Source organism: Anomaloglossus baeobatrachus, unplaced genomic scaffold, assembly GCF_048569485.1.
Source record: "Anomaloglossus baeobatrachus isolate aAnoBae1 unplaced genomic scaffold, aAnoBae1.hap1 Scaffold_81, whole genome shotgun sequence".
Taxonomy (NCBI): Eukaryota; Metazoa; Chordata; class Amphibia; order Anura; family Aromobatidae; genus Anomaloglossus; species Anomaloglossus baeobatrachus.
The window spans coordinates 434526-457096 of record NW_027445195.1 but is presented as its reverse complement, the minus strand read 5'-3'; the positions used below and the strand labels follow the sequence as shown (position 1 = coordinate 457096).

Sequence of the window (22571 nt, the reverse complement as noted above, 5' to 3'; positions counted from 1 at the left end):
AATGACCCACTTCCTGACAATGGACACTTAATGTTTTGAGGCCCTCATGCACGTCTCTATCCAGGGACAACGTGGAGCCTCCCAATTTTTGGCTGCACTGCCTAAGGGCTATACTATAATACACCCACTTCCTGACAATGGACACTTAATGTTTTGAGGCCCTCATGCACGTCTCTATCCAGGGACAACGTGGAGCCTCCCAATTTTTGGCTGCCCTGCCAAAGGGCTATACTACAAAAGACCCACTTCCTTCCCATGGGCACTTCAGGTTTACAGGCCCTCATGCACGTCTCTATCCAGGGACAACGTGGAGCCTCCCAATTTTTGGCTGCCCTGCCAAAGGGCTATACTACAAAAGACCCACTTCCTTCCAATGGGCACTTCAGGTTTACAGGCCCTCATGCACGTCTCTATCCAGGGACAACGTGGAGCCTCCCAATTTTTGGCTGCCCTGCCTAAGGGCTATACTATAATACACCCACTTCCTGACAATGGACACTTAATGTTTTGAGGCCCTCATGCATGTCTCTATCCAGGGACAACGTGGAGCCTCCCAATTTTTGGCTGCCCTGCCAAAGGGCTATACTACAAAAGACCCACTTCCTTCCAATGGGCACTTCAGGTTTACAGGCCCTCATGCACGTCTCTATCCAGGGACAACGTGGAGCCTCCCAATTTTTGGCTGCCCTGCCAAAGGGCTATACTACAAAAGACCCACTTCCTTCCAATGGGCACTTCAGGTTTACAGGCCCTCATGCACGTCTCTATCCAGGGACAACGTGGAGCCTCCCAATTTTTGGCTGCCCTGCCTAAGGGCTATACTATAATACACCCACTTCCTGACACTGGACACTTAATGTTTTGAGGCCCTCATGCACGTCTCTATCCAGGGACAACGTGGAGCCTCCCAATTTTTGGCTGCCCTGCCTAAGGGCTATACTACAATAGACCCACTTCCTTACAATGGGCACTTCAGGTTTACAGGCCTTCATGCACGTCTGTATGCAGGGGCATTGGTGAACCTCACAATTTTGGACTGCCCTGGCAAAGGAAAATACTACAAAGACTCAGTTCCTCAAAATGGGCACATTAGACTCAGAGGCCTTTATGTACGTCTCTTCTCAGGGACATCGGAGTGCCACACAATGTTTTACGTAAAATCTTTCATGTATTGATCTCAAAAAGTAACATACATTAGCTCTATCTCACTATTGGGTATGTGCCCTTAACATTTCCGCTATGAAAAATCATTTTGGTGTCATTTTGGAAGGTTTTCTGGTGAGTCCGTAAAAATGGCGTAAAACGCGGACAAAATTATTCACAGCTGTGACTTTTGAGTGATAAATGCTTCAAGGGGTCTTCCCCATGCTGTTGCCATGTCATTTGAGCACTCTTCGGAGACTTTTGTGCCATTTTTAGGGTTTCTACATGCTGCCGGTGGTCATTTCACAAAAATACTCGGGTCTCCCATAGGATAACATTGGGCTCGGTGCTCGGGCCGAGTACACGAGTATCTTGGGAGGCTCGGCCCGAGCTTCGAGCACCCGAGCTTTTTAGTACTCGCTCATCACTACTAATAAACCTAAAAAATAAAAATAAATTGAATAAAAATCATGAATGTTGTGTTATAACAGGAAATTCGGTGTAAGAATGAATATCCGGGATGAGAGTTCAGCGAATGAGTTATAGAAATTGTTACAAAAAGGAGTGTGTACGGTTTATGCGTAAATTTTCAGAATGCGTACATGAAAATTATATGTATGTGAGAATGTCCCCCATGCTTTGTAAAAAGTTATTTATGAAAATGTAAATAAAATATATAAAAATGCCTAATTATTTATAATTTATGAGAAAGATATATATGTATGGAAGAATGTTATAAGGTGTCCAAGAACCATAAAGAAAAAGGGTGCATATATAATGTTAGAGGTCTAGAGTTCCACCAGGCTATATCACCCCTAAAGAAATAGAAAGAAGACCTTACTACCTGTGTACCCCAAAAAAAGCTATATTTCTTAGCCAGGATTATGGTGGAGATATGCACAAGTGAAATAAGAATATAAAGTAATACAATAAGATTATAAAACCAATATGTGTGCATTCATGCACCACCCGGTACGCTACCCTTGCCAAATTGCTCACTCTAGATCCCCACACGATCCATGAAGCCGTTCCCCCGGTCACACCGCCTGCTGCCGGTTCCCACTCATCCCTGGGGGAGTTAGGCGAGTGGTATCGAGAGCTACATGTCGGCACTGATGATACCCCCATACACCACAAGGAAGGGGTATACCGGGTGGTACAGGAGTATGAGCGGGTTTTTAGCAAGCACCCTCTAGATTTTGGGCAGATTAAAGGGGTTCAACACCACATCCCTACCGGTACACACTCCCCTATTAAAGAGAGATACAGGCCTATTCCCCCTGCGCACTACCAATGCGCCAAAGACATGTTGAGGAACATGAAGGAGGCAGGGGTTATTAGGGACAGCTGTAGTCCCTGGGCCGCTCCGTTGGTGCTGGTTAAGAAGAAGGATGGCACCATGCGGATGTGTGTGGATTACCGGAAGATTAACCAGATAACGCATAAGGATGCTTACCCTCTGCCCCGCATCAAAGAGTCCCTGGCCTCGCTGAGAACCGCTAACTACTTCTCCACCCTTGACCTCACCAGCGGGTACTGGCAGGTGGCCGTGGCACCGGAAGACCGAGAGAAGACTGCCTATGGGACCGTTTTGCTGTACTTGGATGATGTGATTGTGTACTCACAGACGTATGAAGCCCACCTGGAGTACCTAGCCGAGGTGTTCGCGTCCCTTGCCAAGTATGGGATGAAGTTGAAGCCCTCAAAGTGTCATCTGCTGAAACCCAGAGTGCAGTACCTAGGACATGTGGTTGGTGCGGAAGGTGTCGCCCCCAACCCCGAGAAGATCACCGCCATCCAAGACTGGCCGAGACCGACCACAGTGAGGGAAGTGAGGCAGTTTCTGGGCCTGGTGGGATATTACCGTCGCTTCATTAAGGGGTACACAAAGATGGCTGCCCCCATGCAAGACCTCCTCGTAGGACAGACCAAGGGTGGTAGATCCCTAGTAGCCCCATTGGTGTGGGAAGAAAAGCATGAGGAATCCTTCCGCCAGCTGAGAACAGCCCTGACCGGAGAGGAAATCCTAGCGTACCCTGACTACAGCCGCCCATTCATCCTCTACACCGACGCCAGCAATGTGGGCTTGGGGGCTGTTCTATCCCAGGTCCAAGACAGAAGGGAAAAGGTAATAGCTTATGCTAGCCGAAAACTCCGACCGACTGAGAGGAACCCTGAGAACTACATCTCCTTCAAGCTTGAGCTCTTGGCACTGGTGTGGGCTATCACCGAGCGGTTCCGCCATTACCTGGCAGCAGCCAAGTTCACCGCGTACACAGACAATAACCTGCTGACCCATCTAGATACGGCCAAGCTGGGCGCGTTGGAGCAGCGGTGGGTGACCAGGTTAGCCAACTACGATTTCACCATCAAGTACCGGGCCGGCCGTACCAACGTCAATGCCAATGCACTCTCCCGGATGCCCCACCTGTCGGAAGAGGGGCCAGAGGATGATGACCTCGAAGAGATCGAGTTGCCTGCATTTCACCGGCCATTCACTGAGAAGGTGCATGTCTACCAACAACGGGTGAACCTGGATCCGCTGCCCCGACAGGACTGGCAGGAAGCTCAGGACCAGGCACCTGCTGTCCGCCTGGTCAAGACTCTAGTGGAACAGGGTTCTGCTGGGATAGACCCTGCTGCCCCTGCCGAAGCCCACGTCTGTGGCAAGAACGGACCCGGCTATACCTACACCAGGGGAAGTTGTATCGCGAGCTGATTAATCCAAAGACTCACGAGAAGATCCGCCAGCTGGTGATTCCCCAGGCTAACGTGCCCACCGTCCTGCAAGCATACCATGATGGTGCAGTGCACTTCGGGTGGAAGAAGCTAGAGATGTTGTTAAGAGAGCGGTTCTATTGGAGTGGAATGCGGGAATCTGTGGAGGCCTGGTGCCGAGAATGTGGCCCTTGCGCATTGAGAAGGAAGGACGAGGCCAGCCAGAAGGCACCCCTACACCCGATCATTACACACCAACCGCTGGAGCTGGTTGCCCTTGACCATGTAAAGCTCACCCCCAGCCGAAGTGGGTACACCTACGCTCTGACCATCGTAGACCACTACTCGAGGTTCCTGGTGGTTGTCCCAGTTAAGGACTTAACCGGCCGCACCGCTGCTAAGGCTTTCCAGGCTTATTTCTGTTGACCGCATTGGTACCCGGAGAGGGTGCTTACCGACCAGGGTCCGGCCTTTGAAGCAGAGGTATTCCAGGAATTCTGCCAGTTGTACGGCTGCAAGAAAATCCGGACCACGCCTTACCACGCCCAAACCAATGGCATTTGTGAAAAGATGAACCACTTGGTCCTGGGCCTCCTCAAGACGTTACCACTGGAAGAGCGGAACCTGTGGCTGGAGAAGCTACCTGACCTGGTCGATATGTACAACAACATCCCTTCCAGCTCTACGAAATGCACTCCAGCATACCTGATGAGAGCTCGTCCCGGCCGGCTACCAGTGGATCTGGAAATGGGCTTGGAAGCTTCAGAAGCACTCCTGTCGACAGCTGAATGGGACACTCGGCGGAGGACACAGTACCGACAGGTCCAGGAGTATGTTGAAAAGAACTTGTGCCGGAGTCGGGGACAACAGGAGCAGTGCTTCAACAAGAAGGCGCCTGCCGGTTCCTTCCAACCTGGGGATGTAGTGCTGAAGCGGAAAAGAAGGGCCCACAAGCTGGATGATCAATGGGAAAAAACCCCGTATGTAGTCCAGCCCACAGGATGGGAGAATGGGAAGGCCTACCAGATCAGCCGTGACCAGGGGGGGACTTTGGCCACGGTTTCCCGAGACCACCTGAAGAAGTGCCCACCAGCATTGAGAGTAGCGGATGAGGCTCCAGTTCCCAGTCCAGTGGAGAAGGAAAAAGAGGTAATCCACACCATGATGGGTGATTTTCCAGCAGACTGGCCTACACAGAACGGTGCGGTGATCCTTCCAGTGATACTGTTCCCACAACCCGTGGATGAAGAAATGATGGAAACGGTTAACCGCGAGCCAGTGCCCAGGGATGTACCTGTACCCAGCTCCCCTACGCCTCCGCCTGCCCCACATGATAGCAGGGAGGAGGAACTGACTGTTCCCTCTGCCCCACTGCCTGTCACCACTGACACCGGACCCCGAAGGTCCACTCGCCCCAACCTAGGTAGACCCCCACTTAGGTACAGGGAAACTACTCTTTAAAAGGGGGGGCTTTATGTGTTGAGTGTACCAGTTTGAAAGTTTTAAATGATAAGTAAAGATGATCAACCAAAGAAGTTTACCTGATTGAACCGTGATTAAACCGGCCGTTGCCGGCAACTGTTGTCCCCGTAGGGACTGTGCAACCATTGCGTAAGGAACTGCTTACGGACAAGCCCGAGAACTTGCAGGGCAACCACAAACTTAGTGCAATGTAAATAAAAATGTTTGTTGGCTTGACACCGTTACCGCCTCCGGAGAGGCTGATTTGGGAGGATGGGCCTGGAGGAAAGGGATGGCCTAGGCCCGCCACTACCGTAACCGGTGGCGATCCTCCGGGGGTTCAGGGGTCCCCTTGGACGTGGGCCCCCTGAAAGAGACAGAACCCGCTCGGGCAACTTGGTGCTGGACTGGGGTCAAGGGGTGCTGCCCGCTTCTTAGGGGCAGCATCAGGGCCAGGTTGTTTGGGTGGGAGAAGAGCGGAAGCTGTACCGTTGTAAAATGTTTATGATGCTTTTACATGTTTTACCGTTTTATTCTTTTTCAGTTGTGAAAATAAAACCGGTGATGGACGGGCAGCCCGCGGACGGTCTGCATTTTACTATAGGGGAATGTGGCGCCCTGGACAAGCCAGGTCGTCACAGGTACTACACCAACACACTCTACACTCCGGCTAGGCACACCGAAGCTAAACACAAATCCTAGTTGCCTTCCTCCAGGGGCTGATGTCCACACCAGGGGGTGGGCCAGGCGGTTGATCCCACCCACCGAGGAGTTCACAGTCCTGGAGGCGGGAAAAGGAGTCAGATTAGAGATCAGTTTTGGAGTTAGAGAAGTGAAGAGGAGAGGAGACTGACCGTGTCCGGGTGTGTGGCCCGGGCACTCAGCAAGGTTGGCAGACGGTGGTGACCTTCTGCAGGAGAGGCTGATTGGAGTGAACCGTACGGACCGGGGATGGGCGGTGGCCCGCCGGTACCAGATCGGGGAGTGAAGAGAAGCCAGCACCATCCGGCAGGGCCTACGGACCCCGACCAGGCTAGGAGTCGCCGTAAAACCGGTCAAATCCGTTAGCGACAGGAACCTCCAGGGTTTCCCAGCAGTCAAGACCCGATTGAAGGCAACAGCTCACACCGTAGAGGGAAGCACAGTCACCGCCAAGGCTACAGTTCCCAGGGCCAGAGCCTGCGGGCAAAAGGGGCTCCCTTAGCATCCATCCAAGCTGGGGAGCGGGTTACCGGTGGGAAGCCCGCTAGATTTTGGGGGAATAAAAGGGGTCCAACACCACATCCCCACAGGTGCACACCCACCCATCAAAGAGAGCTATAAGCCAATACCACCTTCACATTGCCAGTGTACCAAGGACATGTTGAGCAACATGAAGGCGGCTGGGGTTATCCGTGACAGTTGTAGCCTTTGGGCAGCTCTGTTGATCCTGTTAAAAAAGAAGGACGGCACCACTCCCCGTATTGAGGAATCGCTAGCTGCATTGAGAACTGCAAATTATTTTTCTACCCTTGATCTCACTAGTCCCTATTGGCAAGTGTCCGTTGCTGAGGCAGACCGGGAGAAGACCGCCTTCGCCACCCCTATGGGTCTCTGCGAGTTCAAAAGCATGCCCTTCGAGCTGTGCAATGCGCCAGGAACCTTCCAGAGGCTGATGGAATGCTGCTTGGGACAAGATTTTAGGGTGTATAAAAAGGGAGATTAGATCCCGTGATCCCAACGTATTGTTACACCTCTATAAATCACTTGTAAGGCTACATCTGGAATATGGGAACCAGTTTTGGGCTCCACATTTTAATAAGGACATTCAGAAGTTAGAGTCAGTTCAAAGGTGGGCAACTGGACTACTACAAGGAATGGAAGGCCTCCCATATGATGACAAGTTGAAAAAGTTATTAAGTGATTATTGGCTGCAATGGGGCTTTCTGGCTGGTGCCAGCCTCTCTTCTTAGCACACAGGAACCACAATCCCTACACCATGCTTCAATGGATTCTCTCATCCCAGCCCAGTAAAACTACATATTTTACACAGTCATAAGCAGCCAAAAGGGATCTATTCTATTCAATTGCAAATGATCTAGATAAGACTGAGAATAAGATACTGCACGGGACATAGCAGAGTTGGTCAAGTTGAGTGGAGATGAGTTTGCTATTTGGCACAGCTTTTTGCATCAATAAAGCAAGTAAAAGGTGTGAAAGATAAAAAAAAGGGTGAAAGTGTGAAAAGTGAATTGGCCAAATTGAGGTGCATATAAAGTTTTTGCTTTCTTTCAATTCACTAATGGGGCTCATTTGAATCAGGTGAATTGAGTTCTGCTTTTGGAAACTGGGTTAAGAAGGGGTGCACCGGTCCTGGAGGTACTGCAATACCAGGTCAATGCGTGCAGTGGACAGAGCAAGATTTTTTCCATCTCCTTGTTCTAAAAATCCATTTAATATATGGTCCCCAGAGAGGGGACGTATCAGATATTAAACTGATAAGAACAGATTTAATTTTTTTTTTTTCTGTTTATCAGTAGGACTTCAAAATAACAAAGGTGATCGCCTCCCGTTGCCTGGGAACCGTCCAGGCACAAGAGGGCTATGTGTCACCAGAAGGCGCACACACTTCCTCAAGGCCGGCAGACGTGCAATCCCAGGCACCTTCCAGTACCGACCAAGGTAGCGTCCTCCGAAACTACACTTGATCTTAGCCAAAAGGCCGAGAAGCTATAACCCGAATTGGTTACGGCCTTGAGTGGCACCCTGGCCTATACCGGACACATCTTAGGGAGAGGGAGACAAACCCACGCCTACAGAAGACATTTTGTCACCCAAGCCAACCCTTGAAAAGGCTGTTTTGCAGAGCAAAAACAAGAAGAATGGTGCTTTTTGCACCCACTGCAATGAATCTGAATAACTCCTCCTTTTGGACACAAGCACCTCCCCTCCCCCTTGCAGTCTTTCCAATTCATGATACAAAAAGACGGACGGACAGGACAGGACAGGACAGGCTGCCTGACTTTCCGTCACTGCCACCCTTTGCCATCCTTGCCCGTAGAAAGCCCTTTCATCATCCCCAAACCCTAATCTTTTCCCTTCCCTTCCCAGATGCGTCTCACTCCCTTTCATTAGGAAGTGAGCGCAGCCTTTTCTCCGTTCTGCACATGCGCGACGTTAAACACAAATGCGCAGGCGTGCGTTCCATTACCCTCACTGCATTCCACTCCCATACAGGAAGTGGGCGCAGCTATTACTACGGTCGCACATAAAAGAACCCACGGCCACCACTGCACATAGCTGACTCCACCACAGGACACCCACTTCTACACCAACGCAGGTAAGACAGGATCGGCACCTCTATGCTCCCGTTACAATCAGGCTCAGTCACCATGTGATAACGCTCTCAACTCTTTAGTTGCAGGCTCCCCTTGCTTCACCTCCACTGGCTGTGCTGCCATTTCCTCTCCCACCTGGAAGGTATACTTTATTCCACTATTTTCCTGTTTCTCTCTTCCCCCGTTTCCCATAACCTACTTTTATCTGCATTTGTGGGGTATCTATATGCTATTTACATCATAGTTTTATTCATTAATATGGAAGGGAAGAGTGCCCATGAGAGTGTTGAACTGCGGAGAGCAAGAGATTAAGCTGCTCCGATTTGCCACCATTGATAAGCTGTTCTCAGTAGATACACATGCTATCCAAACAGCAGCATCCACCATTGCTTCAGCCCACCCATTCAGTGACAGCTCACCAAGTCAGCCAGAGGAGTGGTGTAAGGAATTACACGTAGGCACTGACTCCACACCTTCACATCACAAGAAGGGGGTCTACAGGCTAGTGCAAGAATACGAGCAAGTCTTCAGCAAACATCCGCTAGACTTTTGAAGAATAAAAGGGGTCAAACACTACATCCCCACAAGTGCACACCCACCCATCAAAGAGAGATATAAGCCAAAACTACCTGCACATTACCAGTGTACCAAGGACATGTTGAGCAACATGAAGGAGGCTGGGGTTATCCGTGACAGTTGTAGCCTCTGGGCAGCTCCGTTGGTCCTGTTAAAGAAGAAGGACAGCACCACTCCCCTGTATTGAGGAATAGCTAGCTGCATTGAGAACTGCAAATTATTTTTCTACCCTTGATCTCACTAGTCGCTATTGGCAAGTGTCCGTTGCTGAGGCAGACCGGGAGAAGACCGCCTTTGCCACCCCGATGGGTCTCTGCGAGTTCAAAAGCATGCCCTTCGAGCTGTGCAATTTGCCAGGAACCTTCCAGAGGCTGATGGAATGCTGCTTGGGACACCGAAACTTTGAAACGGTACTGCTATACCTTTATGATGTTATTGTTTATTCTAAAGCAAACAAGATTTTAGGGTGTATAAAAAGGGAGATTAGATCCGGTGATCCCAACGTATTGTTACCCCTCTATAAATCACTTGTAAGGCCACATCTGGAATATGGGGTAAAGTCCTGAGCAGGTTGATAACCATTGGTTTGAGCATGGTAGGGTGTAGTGCGCATCTTCCTGCATCGGTAAAAGCTGCAGAAGTCCTTGAAGATTTCCGCTTCAAAGGCTGTGCCTTGATCTGTGAGGACTCTCTCTGAGTAGCCATGAGGTCTGCATAAGTGTGCTTGGAAGACCTTCGCTGCAGTATGGGCCATTAGATCTTTGACTTGTACCACAACCATAAATCTCGAGTAGTTGTCTACCATCGTAAGTGCATACGTGAGCTCGCCTCGATATTCTGCAACAAAACTCCCTTTTTCGATTTCAGTTTCAGCAAACACTCCTCTTCCTGTAGAAAATATTTATCATTACCTAAGACAGTCATTCTAATGCATGACAATATTAAGGCAATTTAGTTAAAACTTGTTTTAACTCACCTTTAAGGGGATTGATGTATTTCATGGTCAATCCAGGTTTGTCAGTGATGGCACTGACATAATGTATGGCGTCTTTTTCGGGCGTTATCCTTTGCCTTTTCATTGTGAAAATCCAGTTGCCTATATCAAAGCAAATTCTACTACTTGTAAAGTATGCAGAAAATGAAATGTAGAACATATAACATCAACTGCTTAGGAACGCATCATAGGTTAGTACTTAAAAGGATATTGTCATGTTCTAGTCATAATGCAAGCTGGACATTTTTCATGTTACCCTGTAATCGCCGGCCTGTTCTAATGCTCACAAGCCAAGATATAGGCTCAGCTGCTAAGGCTTCCCTCTGCCTTCTGAATGAAACTTGAATATGTCTGGGTCACTGTGTATATAGCAGGTGCTCAGAAAAAATAAGAGTCAATTCAATAGAAATAGCTCTGGCACACTATAGTGATCAATAACGTAAGAAAAGAACTCTTGGAATGCTGAAAATTCTTTATTTGTGCAAAAGGATAATTCATCCAACGTTTCGACCTTGTTTTTAGGTCTTTATCAAGGATAAAGTTATCTAAGATCATAAAGGGTTACAAAACCATATAAACACGTAATTAGTACATAGTACAACATAACAGTACAATATATTGCTACTTGAGAGTACAATGGGTCAAATGACCATGATGCACATACAAAAAATTTTTCCAAAGCCATAGTGAAAACATTTGTACTGAGGAAAGAAAATTTCCACATGACCTATCTGGAGAAACATTCTGGATCAAACAACCAAAAATAGTCAAGCAGGTAAATACACACCTATATGGATAACAGGATGATATGTGTTCAATTGTATAGCGTCATTGCCATTAAGGTACAAATGGAAAACTTGCAATCCTATATAGTGAAGGAAATGAACACATATCATATCAAAGAACACAGGAACATGGGTGTGAGAAAAACCTCAATGTTTATACTTTGTTCTTTATAATGGTGTGAACATGTATATGTCTCAGTACCTTATGCACTTGAGAATTCTAGTGAGTAGATCATGAAAGCCTATTTCAGAACTGGAATCGGTAAATAATTGTAGGTGGAATCTAAATGAAAAGATGGTACAAGTGTTATCATGACACGTGGGCTATAACACAATGGACCGTGTGACAAAGAAGAAAGGAGAGAAAGAAGAGGAAGAAAATGCAACTACCTGTAACATTACGTGATAGTCACTGGTAAGTATCACTTGACAATTCAAGTGAAAAAGGATTCCTTTATTAAAGGGTTCTCAGTCGCCTCAGGATCATGAAATACTAGGGTAAATGATATGAGAATGGGTAAGAAGCACCACTAAAGGAAATATGAGATGCAGGACATATATCTATAAACCCCTGAACTACATGATAGAAATAAAAAGAAGAAAAAAGAAAAAAAAGAAGAAAGAAGAAGAACACATAGAATGCGGAAAGAGAATGGGTACAACTACCTGAGTTACTGCAGGGAGGCCCCTGGTTGGTATTGTGAGGGTTAGTGGAATTCCTTCACTGAAGGGTTCTCAGTTGCCTCAGGTTCGTGAAAAATGCTATAGACAAATAATGCCCGGAGAAAAGGGGTTCATATACAGCGAATAATGGTAATACAAGGTACATGTGTCACATGTAATAGTATATATATATATATTGTACTAAGCTCTACACCAGAAATAGAAAGTAGTCCCTCTGCCTTCTGTCTAGGTGCCCTGAGTTATGTCCTGTAAACTGTCACAGGGACCCAGACACACATGTGTAGTAGGGGAATATCCCTGCTGAGATGCCAGTGCTAGAGCACTCGTTTGCTGTGGAGTTGAACGCTATGTGAGCAGTTCTTACCTTCAATGAGCAGAAGTCTCTTTTTTCAGATTTCAATATCTCTGTGGGTATCTGGCAGAAATATGGAATACTCTTTACTGCTAAGACCCTGTACACCACTCCCACTAAAGGGGGCTTTACACGCTGCGACATCGCTAATGCGGAGTCGTTGGGGTCACGGAATTTGTGACGCACATCCGGCCGCATTAGCGATGTTGCTGCGTGTGACACCGATGAGCGATTTTGCATCGCTGCAAAAACGTGCAAAATCGCTCATCGGTGACATGGGTCTCCATTCTCGATTATCGTTACTGCAGCAGTAACGATGTAGTTCGTCGCTCCTGCGGCAGCACACATCGCTCCGTGTGACACCGCAGAAACGAGGAACCTCTCCTTACCTGCCTCCCAGCCGCTATGAGGAAGGAAGGAGGTGGGCGGGATGTTCCGGCCACTCATCTCCGCCCCTCCGCTGCTATTGGGCGGTCGCTCAGTGACGTCGCTGTGACGCCGCACGGACCACCTCCTTAGAAAGGAGGCGGTTCGCCGGTCACAGCGACGTCGCCGGGCAGGTAAGTATGTGTGACGGGTCTGGTCGGTGTTGTGCAGCATGGGCAGCGATTTGCCCGTGTCGCGCAACAGATGGGGGCGGGTATCCACACTAGCGATATCGGGACCGATATCGCAGTGTGTAAAGTAGCCTTTAATAAACTGTGTAAAGGATTTTAAGTAAAAATCCACAATAAACCAGCGCTAGATGGGTTTTTATAATTTTATTAATAGACCACAAATAAAAATTTTTTTGCTATCCTTGTTTCAAGACAGAGTATTTGATAATATACAATACACTGATTATTACTAAAACCAAGGACCACATAAAACAAGGACCACATAAAATAAAAAATGAAAGTAATGAGAATAAAATTCTTTTGTATAACCAATTAACTTCGAGGTGATACAATATTCACATTGATTTAGTTTTACCAGTCTAATGTAATGCCCCGGCCGGTGGCATATATTTTGTTTGGTTAATAATTTAGACTTATACAATGAAAGATGTACTATACCACCCCTGGCTAACTTACAAGTTTTAAGTTGTACAATATAAGTTTGCGACGTTATATTCGCCCCCAGGGCCTGGGGGAATAAACCTCACAACAACTTGACCGCAAAAAACACCCCGGATTTCTCCGTTGATTAGGCTGGAACCGCTATGTACAGGATTGACCTGTTAGACTTCCAGAGCGGACGTTTTGAGGCCAGTGGCCGCGACTAGTGCTGGCTCTGGGGGAGATGTATGGTTACCGACATCCCTCTTTACAGAGCCTTTATAACACTTCACAAGGCCACAAACCAGCCGGTCCCGTATTCTCCCAAATGTACTTTCGAAATCAAGCAGTACGAAGCCACTGAAAGCACCAAGATGTTGGCTGCGGACAACAATAAGATCAGCGGTAACTACTCAGCCTCTCCAGCGGGCAGTCCAGACCGTATCCAGTGTCAGCTGACTGATTCCACACAGGAGGAAGTTGCTTGGCAGGTTAGCACCACACAAGGCTCCGATCCGCTTCCAAACGAGCAATGCAGAACCGCTGGAGGTACCAATGTATCCTGGTTGCAGACAAAGGAAATGTCAGCGGTAACCTCTCAACCTCTCCAGCAGGCAATCCGTACCGTGTCCAGTGGAAGCCGGTTGATTCCACACGAGGGAGAGATTACTTGGCAGGTTATCACCGCACAGGTGAGGTAGGCAAAAACAGAGTCCTGATCCGACGCGCGTTTCGGGGGCGTGTAACGGCCCCCTTCCTCAAGGATAACTCAGCTGTTGCCTAGAGCACTATTTATGCATATATTTAATTGGTTATAATTTGCATAAAATTAAACAATGTTTAAATTCAACCAACATTCAATGACCACTACATATATCAATTTGTGAAAGACCGTTCATAATAGCCATATAATATAATTATGTGCAAAGGTTTTTCTAAAGGTTTTTCTAAAAAGACCTATATATAGCCTTGCTTGTATCATCATATACTGGGAAGACAATGTGTATATATGCATATGCTTTTTTTCAACAATAAATTTAACAAAAGGACATCATAAAGGTGTAATATAAATTTGCTATAATATGAAAAGCCCCTTATATCTACATCAACCTTGGGCAAGTGAAGCACCAATTTTAATATATATTATGCATATATACACATATATCTCCATGACAATCGCTTTTTTTTTTTTTTTTTTTTTTCCTTCTCTCCGTATTATTATCAGTACCTATTACTCCTCTACCTATAAAAATATAAATTAATTAAAAGCAAACAGTTTTATATCATTATTGAGTCCATATGGTTTCAAGGTGTTCAATTCAAAAATCCATTGGCTTTCTGCTCGTGACATTTTTTTAATGAAATCGCCACCTCTCCAATCCTTAGTTATTTTTTGTACGCCCCATACTTGGGATCCTTTAAAGGACCCTCCATGTTTTAACACATAATGTCTGGATAGGGGGTGCTTAGTACATTTATTTTTAACACTTCTAATGTGCTCACCCACCCTTTTCCATAGGGGTCTAATAGTTCTCCCAATGTATTTTTTCTGACAGGGACATTGAATGCAATATACTACTCCCTTTGATTGACATGTAATAAATTCTCTAATCATGACTTCTGACTGCCCCTGTAAGAAGGATTTCCGTGAAATATTTTTTGTATTCTTACATACTATACAGCTTTTGCATGGAAAAAAACCTTTCAGGCCAAATAATCCTCCCTTATTAGGTGCTGTAAGATTACGTATGGTGGGTGCCACTAAATTGCCAATATTGTTTGCCTTCCTATATATGAATATAACGTCGCAAACTTATATTGTACAACTTAAAACTTGTAAGTTAGCAAGGGGTGGTATAGCACATCTTTCATTGTATAAGTCTAAATTATTAACCAAACAAAATATATGCCACCGGCCGGGGCATTACATTAGACTGGTAAAACTAAATCAATGTGAATATTGTATCACCTCGAAGTTAATTGGTTATACAAAAGAATTTTATTCTCATTACTTTCATTTTTTATTTTATGTGGTCCTTGTTTTATGTGGTCCTTGGTTTTAGTAATAATCAGTGTATTGTATATTATCAAATACTCTGTCTTGAAACAAGGATAGCAAAAAATTTTTTATTTGTGGTCTATTAATAAAATTATAAAAACCCATCTAGCGCTGGTTTATTGTGGATTTTTACTTAAAATCCTTTACACAGTTTATTAAAGGCTACTTTACACACTGCGATATCGGTCCCGATATCGCTAGTGTGGATACCCGCCCCCATCTGTTGCGCGACACGGGCAAATCGCTGCCCATGCTGCACAACACCGACCAGACCCGTCACACATACTTACCTGCCCGGCGACGTCGCTGTGACCGGCGAACCGCCTCCTTTCTAAGGGGGCGGTCCGTGCGGCGTCACAGCGACGTCACTGAGCGACCGCCCAATAGCAGCGGAGGGGCGGAGATGAGTGGCCGGAACATCCCGCCCACCTCCTTCCTTCCTCATAGCGGCTGGGAGGCAGGTAAGGAGAGGTTCCTCGTTTCTGCGGTGTCACACGGAGCGATGTGTGCTGCCGCAGGAGCGACGAACTACATCGTTACTGCTGCAGTAACGATAATCGAGAATGGAGACCCATGTCACCGATGAGCGATTTTGCACGTTTTTGCAGCGATGCAAAATCGCTCATCGGTGTCACACGCAGCAACATCGCTAATGCGGCCGGATGTGCGTCACAAATTCCGTGACCCCAACGACTCCGCATTAGCGATGTCGCAGCGTGTAAAGCCCCCTTTAGTGGGAGTGGTGTACAGGGTCTTAGCAGTAAAGAGTATTCCATATTTCTGCCAGATACCCACAGAGATATTGAAATCTGAAAAAAGAGACTTCTGCTCATTGAAGGTAAGAACTGCTCACATAGCGTTCAACTCCACAGCAAACGAGTGCTCTAGCACTGGCATCTCAGCAGGGATATTCCCCTACTACACATGTGTGTCTGGGTCCCTGTGACAGTTTACAGGACATAACTCAGGGCACCTAGACAGAAGGCAGAGGGACTACTTTCTATTTCTGGTGTAGAGCTTAGTACAATATATATATATATATACTATTACATGTGACACATGTACCTTGTATTACCATTATTCGCTGTATATGAACCCCTTTTCTCCGGGCATTATTTGTCTATAGCATTTTTCACGAACCTGAGGCAACTGAGAACCCTTCAGTGAAGGAATTCCACTAACCCTCACAATACCAACCAGGGGCCTCCCTGCAGTAACTCAGGTAGTTGTACCCATTCTCTTTCCGCATTCTATGTGTTCTTCTTCTTTCTTCTTTTTTTTCTTTTTTCTTCTTTTTATTTCTATCATGTAGTTCAGGGGTTTATAGATATATGTCCTGCATCTCATATTTCCTTTAGTGGTGCTTCTTACCCATTCTCATATCATTTACCCTAGTATTTCATGATCCTGAGGCGACTGAGAACCCTTTAATAAAGGAATCCTTTTTCACTTGAATTGTCAAGTGATACTTACCAGTGACTATCACGTAATGTTACAGGTAGTTGCATTTTCTTCCTCTTCTTTCTCTCCTTTCTTCTTTGTCACACGGTCCATTGTGTTATAGCCCACGTGTCATGATAACACTTGTACCATCTTTTCATTTAGATTCCACCTACAATTATTTACCGATTCCAGTTCTGAAATAGGCTTTCATGATCTACTCACTAGAATTCTCAAGTGCATAAGGTACTGAGACATATACATGTTCACACCATTATAAAGAACAAAGTATAAACATTGAGGTTTTTCTCACACCCATGTTCCTGTGTTCTTTGATATGATATGTGTTCATTTCCTTCACTATATAGGATTGCAAGTTTTCCATTTGTACCTTAATGGCAATGACGCTATACAATTGAACACATATCATCCTGTTATCCATATAGGTGTGTATTTACCTGCTTGACTATTTTTGGTTGTTTGATCCAGAATGTTTCTCCAGATAGGTCATGTGGAAATTTTCTTTCCTCAGTACAAATGTTTTCACTATGGCTTTGGAAAAATTTTTTGTATGTGCATCATGGTCATTTGACCCATTGTACTCTCAAGTAGCAATATATTGTACTGTTATGTTGTACTATGTACTAATTACGTGTTTATATGGTTTTGTAACCCTTTATGATCTTAGATAACAGATAACTTTATCCTTGATAAAGACCTAAAAACAAGGTCGAAACGTTGGATGAATTATCCTTTTGCACAAATAAAGAATTTTCAGCATTCCAAGAGTTCTTTTCTTACGTTATTGATCACTATAGTGTGCCAGAGCTATTTCTATTGAATTGACTCTTATTTTTTCTGAGCACCTGCTATATACACAGTGACCCAGACATATTCAAGTTTCATTCAGAAGGCAGAGGGAAGCCTTAGCAGCTGAGCCTATATCTTGGCTTGTGAGCATTAGAACAGGCCGGCGATTACAGGGTAACATGAAAAATGTCCAGCTTGCATTATGACTAGAACATGACAATATCCTTTTAAGTACTAACCTATGATGCGTTCCTAAGCAGTTGATGTTATATGTTCTACATTTCATTTTCTGCATACTTTACAAGTAGTAGAATTTGCTTTGATATAGGCAACTGGATTTTCACAATGAAAAGGCAAAGGATAACGCCCGAAAAAGACGCCATACATTATGTCAGTGCCATCACTGACAAACCTGGATTGACCATGAAATACATCAATCCCCTTAAAGGTGAGTTAAAACAAGTTTTAACTAAATTGCCTTAATATTGTCATGCATTAGAATGACTGTCTTAGGTAATGATAAATATTTTCTACAGGAAGAGGAGTGTTTGCTGAAACTGAAATCGAAAAAGGGAGTTTTGTTGCAGAATATCGAGGCGAGCTCACGTATGCACTTACGATGGTAGACAACTACTCGAGATTTATGGTTGTGGTACAAGTCAAAGATCTAATGGCCCATACTGCAGCGAAGGTCTTCCAAGCACACTTATGCAGACCTCATGGCTACTCAGAGAGAGTCCTCACAGATCAAGGCACAGCCTTTGAAGCGGAAATCTTCAAGGACTTCTGCAGCTTTTACCGATGCAGGAAGATGCGCACTACACCCTACCATGCTCAAACCAATGGTTATCAACCTGCTCAGGACTTTACCCCATATTCCAGATGTGGCCTTACAAGTGATTTATAGAGGGGTAACAATACGTTGGGATCACCGGATCTAATCTCCCTTTTTATACACCCTAAAATCTTGTTTGCTTTAGAATAAACAATAACATCATAAAGGTATAGCAGTACCGTTTCAAAGTTTCGGTGTCCCAAGCAGCATTCCATCAGCCTCTGGAAGGTTCCTGGCAAATTGCACAGCTCGAAGGGCATGCTTTTGAACTCGCAGAGACCCATCAGGGTGGCAAAGGCGGTCTTCTCCCGGTCTGCCTCAGCAACGGACACTTGCCAATAGCGACTAGTGAGATCAAGGGTAGAAAAATAATTTGCAGTTCTCAATGCAGCTAGCTATTCCTCAATACAGGGGAGTGGTGCTGTCCTTCTTCTTTAACAGGACCAACGGAGCTGCCCAGAGGCTACAACTGTCACGGATAACCCCAGCCTCCTTCATGTTGCTCAACATGTCCTTGGTACACTGGTAATGTGCAGGTAGTTTTGGCTTATATCTCTCTTTGATGGGTGGGTGTGCACTTGTGGGGATGTAGTGTTTGACCCCTTTTATTCTTCAAAAGTCTAGCGGATGTTTGCTGAAGACTTGCTCGTATTCTTGCACTAGCCTGTAGACCCCCTTCTTGTGATGTGAAGGTGTGGAGTCAGTGCCTACGTGTAATTCCTTACACCACTCCTCTGGCTGACTTGGTGAGCTGTCACTGAATGGGTGGGCTGAAGCAATGGTGGATGCTGCTGTTTGGATAGCATGTGTATCTACTGAGAACAGCTTATCAATGGTGGCAAATCGGAGCAGCTTAATCTCTTGCTCTCCGCAGTTCAACACTCTCATGGGCACTCTTCCCTTCCATATTAATGAATAAAACTATGATGTAAATAGCATATAGATACCCCACAAATGCAGATAAAAGTAGGTTATGGGAAAAGGGGGAATAGAGAAACAGGAAAATAATGGAATAAAGTATACCTTCCAGGTGGGAGAGGAAATGGCAGCACAGCCAGTGGAGGTGAAGCAAGGGGAGCCTGCAACTAAAGAGTTGAGAGCGTTATCACATGGTGACTGAGCCTGATTGTAACGGGAGCATAGAGGTGCCGATCCTGTCTTACCTGCGTTGGTGTAGAAGTGGGTGTCCTGTGGTGGAGTCAGCTATGTGCAGTGGTGGCCGTGGGTTCTTTTATGTGCGACCGTAGTAATAGCTGCGCCCACTTCCTGTATGGGAGTGGAATGCAGTGAGGGTAATGGAACGCACGCCTGCGCATTTGTGTTTAACGTCGCGCATGTGCAGAACGGAGAAAAGGCTGCGCTCACTTCCTAATAAAAGGGAGTGAGACGCATCTGGGAAGGGAAGGGAAAAGATTAGGGTTTGGGGATGATGAAAGGGCTTTCTACGGGCAAGGATGGCAAAGGGTGGCAGTGACGGAAAGTCAGGCAGCCTGTCCTGTCCTGTCCGTCCGTCTTTTTGTATCATGAATTGGAAAGACTGCAAGGGGGAGGGGAGGTGCTTGTGTCCAAAAGGAGGAGTTATTCAGATTCATTGCAGTGGGCGGCGGCTGCAAAAAGCACCATTCTTCTTGTTTTTGCTCTGCAAAACAGCTTTTTCAAGGGTTGGCTTGGGTGACAAAATGTCTTCTGTAGGCGTGGGTTTGTCTCCCTCTCCCTAAGATGTGTCCGGTATAGGCCAGGGTGCCACTCAAGGCCGTAACCAATTCGGGTTATAGCTTCTCGGCCTTTTGGCTAAGATCAAGTGTAGTTTCGGAGGACGCTACCTTGGTCGGTACTGGAAGGTGCCTGGGATTGCACGTCTGCCGGCCTTGAGGAAGTGTGTGCGCCTTCTGGTGACACATAGCCCTCTCGTGCCTGGACGGTTCCCAGGCAACGGGAGGCGATCACCTTTGTTATTTTGAAGTCCTACTGATAAACAGAAAAAAAAAAAAATTAAATCTGTTCTTATCAGTTTAATATCTGATACGTCCCCTCTCTGGGGACCATATATTAAATGGATTTTTAGAACAAGGAGATGGAAAAAATCGTGCTCTGTCCACTCCACGCATTGACCTGGTATTGCAGTACCTCCAGGACCGGTGCACCCCTTCTTAACCCAGTTTCCAAAAGCAGAGCTCAATTCACCTGATTCAAATGAGCCCCATTAGTGAATTGAAAGAAAGCAAAAACTTTATATGCACCTCAATTTGGCCAATTCACTTTTCACACTTTCACCCTTTTTTTTATCTTTCACACCTTTTACTTGCTTTATTGATGCAAAAAGCTGTGCCAAATAGCAAACTCATCTCCACTCAACTTGACCAACTCTGCTATGTCCCGTGCAGTATCTTATTCTCAGTCTTATCTAGATCATTTGCAATTGAATAGAATAGATCCCTTTTGGCTGCTTATGACTGTGTAAAATATGTAGTTTTACTGGGCTGGGATGAGAGAATCCATTGAAGCATGGTGTAGGGATTGTGGTTCCTGTGTGCTAAGAAGAGAGGCTGGCACCAGCCAGAAAGCCCCATTGCAGCCAATAATCACTTAATAACTTTTTCAACTTGTCATCATATGGGAGGCCTTCCATTCCTTGTAGTAGTCTAGTTGCCCACCTTTGAACTGACTCTAACTTCTGAATGTCCTTTTTAAAATGTGGAGCCCAAAACTGGTTCCCATATTCCAGATGTAGCCTTACAAGTGATTTATAGAGGTGTAACAATACGTTGGGATCACGGGATCTAATCTCCCTTTTTATACACCCTAAAATCTTGTCCCAAGCAGCATTCCATCAGCCTCTGGAAGGTTCCTGGCGCATTGCACAGCTCGAAGGGCATGCTTTTGAACTCGCAGAGACCCATAGGGGTGGCGAAGGCGGTCTTCTCCCGGTCTGCCTCAGCAACGGACACTTGCCAATAGTGACTAGTGAGATCAAGGGTAGAAAAATAATTTGCAGTTCTCAATGCAGCTAGCGATTCCTCAATACGGGGAGTGGTGCCGTCCTTCTTTTTTAATAGGATCAACAGAGCTGCCCAAAGGCTACAACTGTCACGGATAACCCCAGCCGCCTTCATGTTGCTCAACATGTCCTTGGTACACTGGCAATGTGAAGGTGGTATTGGCTTATAGCTCTCTTTGATGGGTGGGTGTGCACCTGTGGGGATGTGGTGTTGGACCCCTTTTATTCCCCCAAAATCTAGCGGGCTTCCCACCGGTAACCCGCTCCCCAGCTTGGATGGATTCTGAGGGAGCCCCTTTTGCCCGCAGGCTCTGGCCCTGGGAACTGTAGCCTTGGCGGTGACTGTGCTTCCCTCTACGGTGTGAGCTGTTGCCTTCAATCGGGTCTTGACTGCTGGGAAACCCTGGAGGTTCCTGTCGCTAACGGATTTGACCGGTTTTACGGCGACTCCTAGCCTGGTCGGGGTCCGTAGGCCCTGCCGGATGGTGCTGGCTTCTCTTCACTCCCCGATCTGGTACCGGCGGGCCACCGCCCATCCCCGGTCCGTACGGTTCACTCCAATCAGCCTCTCCTGCAGAAGGTCACCACCATCTGCCAACCTTGCTGAGTGCCCGGGCCACACACCCGGACACGGTCAGTCTCCTCTCCTCTTCACTTCTCTAACTCCAAAACTGATCTCTAATCTGACTCCTTTTCCCGCCTCCAGGACTGTGAACTCCTCGGTGGGTGGGATCAACCGCCTGGCCCACCCCCTGGTGTGGACATCAGCCCCTGGAGGAAGGCAACTAGGATTTGTGTTTAGCTTCGGTGTGCCTAGCCGGAGTGTAGAGTGTGTTGGTGTAGTACCTGTGACGACCTGGCTTGTCCAGGGCGCCACATTCCCCTATAGTAAAATGCAGACCGTCCGCGGGCTGCCCGTCCATCACCGGTTTTATTTTCACAACTGAAAAAGAATAAAACGGTAAAACATGTAAAAGCATCATAAACATTTTACAACGGTACAGCTTCCGCTCTTCTCCCACCCAAACAGCCTTTATGTACGTCTCTTCTCAGGGACATCGGAGTGCCACACAATGTTTTACGTAAAATCTTTCATGTATTGATCTCAAAAAGTAACATACATTAGCTCTATCTCACTATTGGGTATGTGCCCTTAACATTTCCGCTATGAAAAATCATTTTGGTGTCATTTTGGAAGGTTTTCTGGTGAGTCCGTAAAAATGGCGTAAAACGCGGACAAAATTATTCACAGCTGTGACTTTTGAGTGATAAATGCTTCAAGGGGTCTTCCCCATGCTGTTGCAATGTCATTTGAGCACTCTTCGGAGACTGCATATGTTATAGTTTTGGAGAAAAATGTGT

General features: G+C 46.3%; 2 pseudogenes; one reads left to right on the top strand and one right to left on the bottom strand.

Moving 5' to 3' along the window:
• Positions 1-7658: 7658 nt before the first annotated feature.
• LOC142288269 (U2 spliceosomal RNA) lies at positions 7659-7864 on the bottom strand (annotated as a pseudogene).
• A 12289-nt stretch (positions 7865-20153) lies between these two features.
• On the top strand, positions 20154-20360 carry LOC142288267 (U2 spliceosomal RNA; annotated as a pseudogene).
• Positions 20361-22571: the final 2211 nt, after the last annotated feature.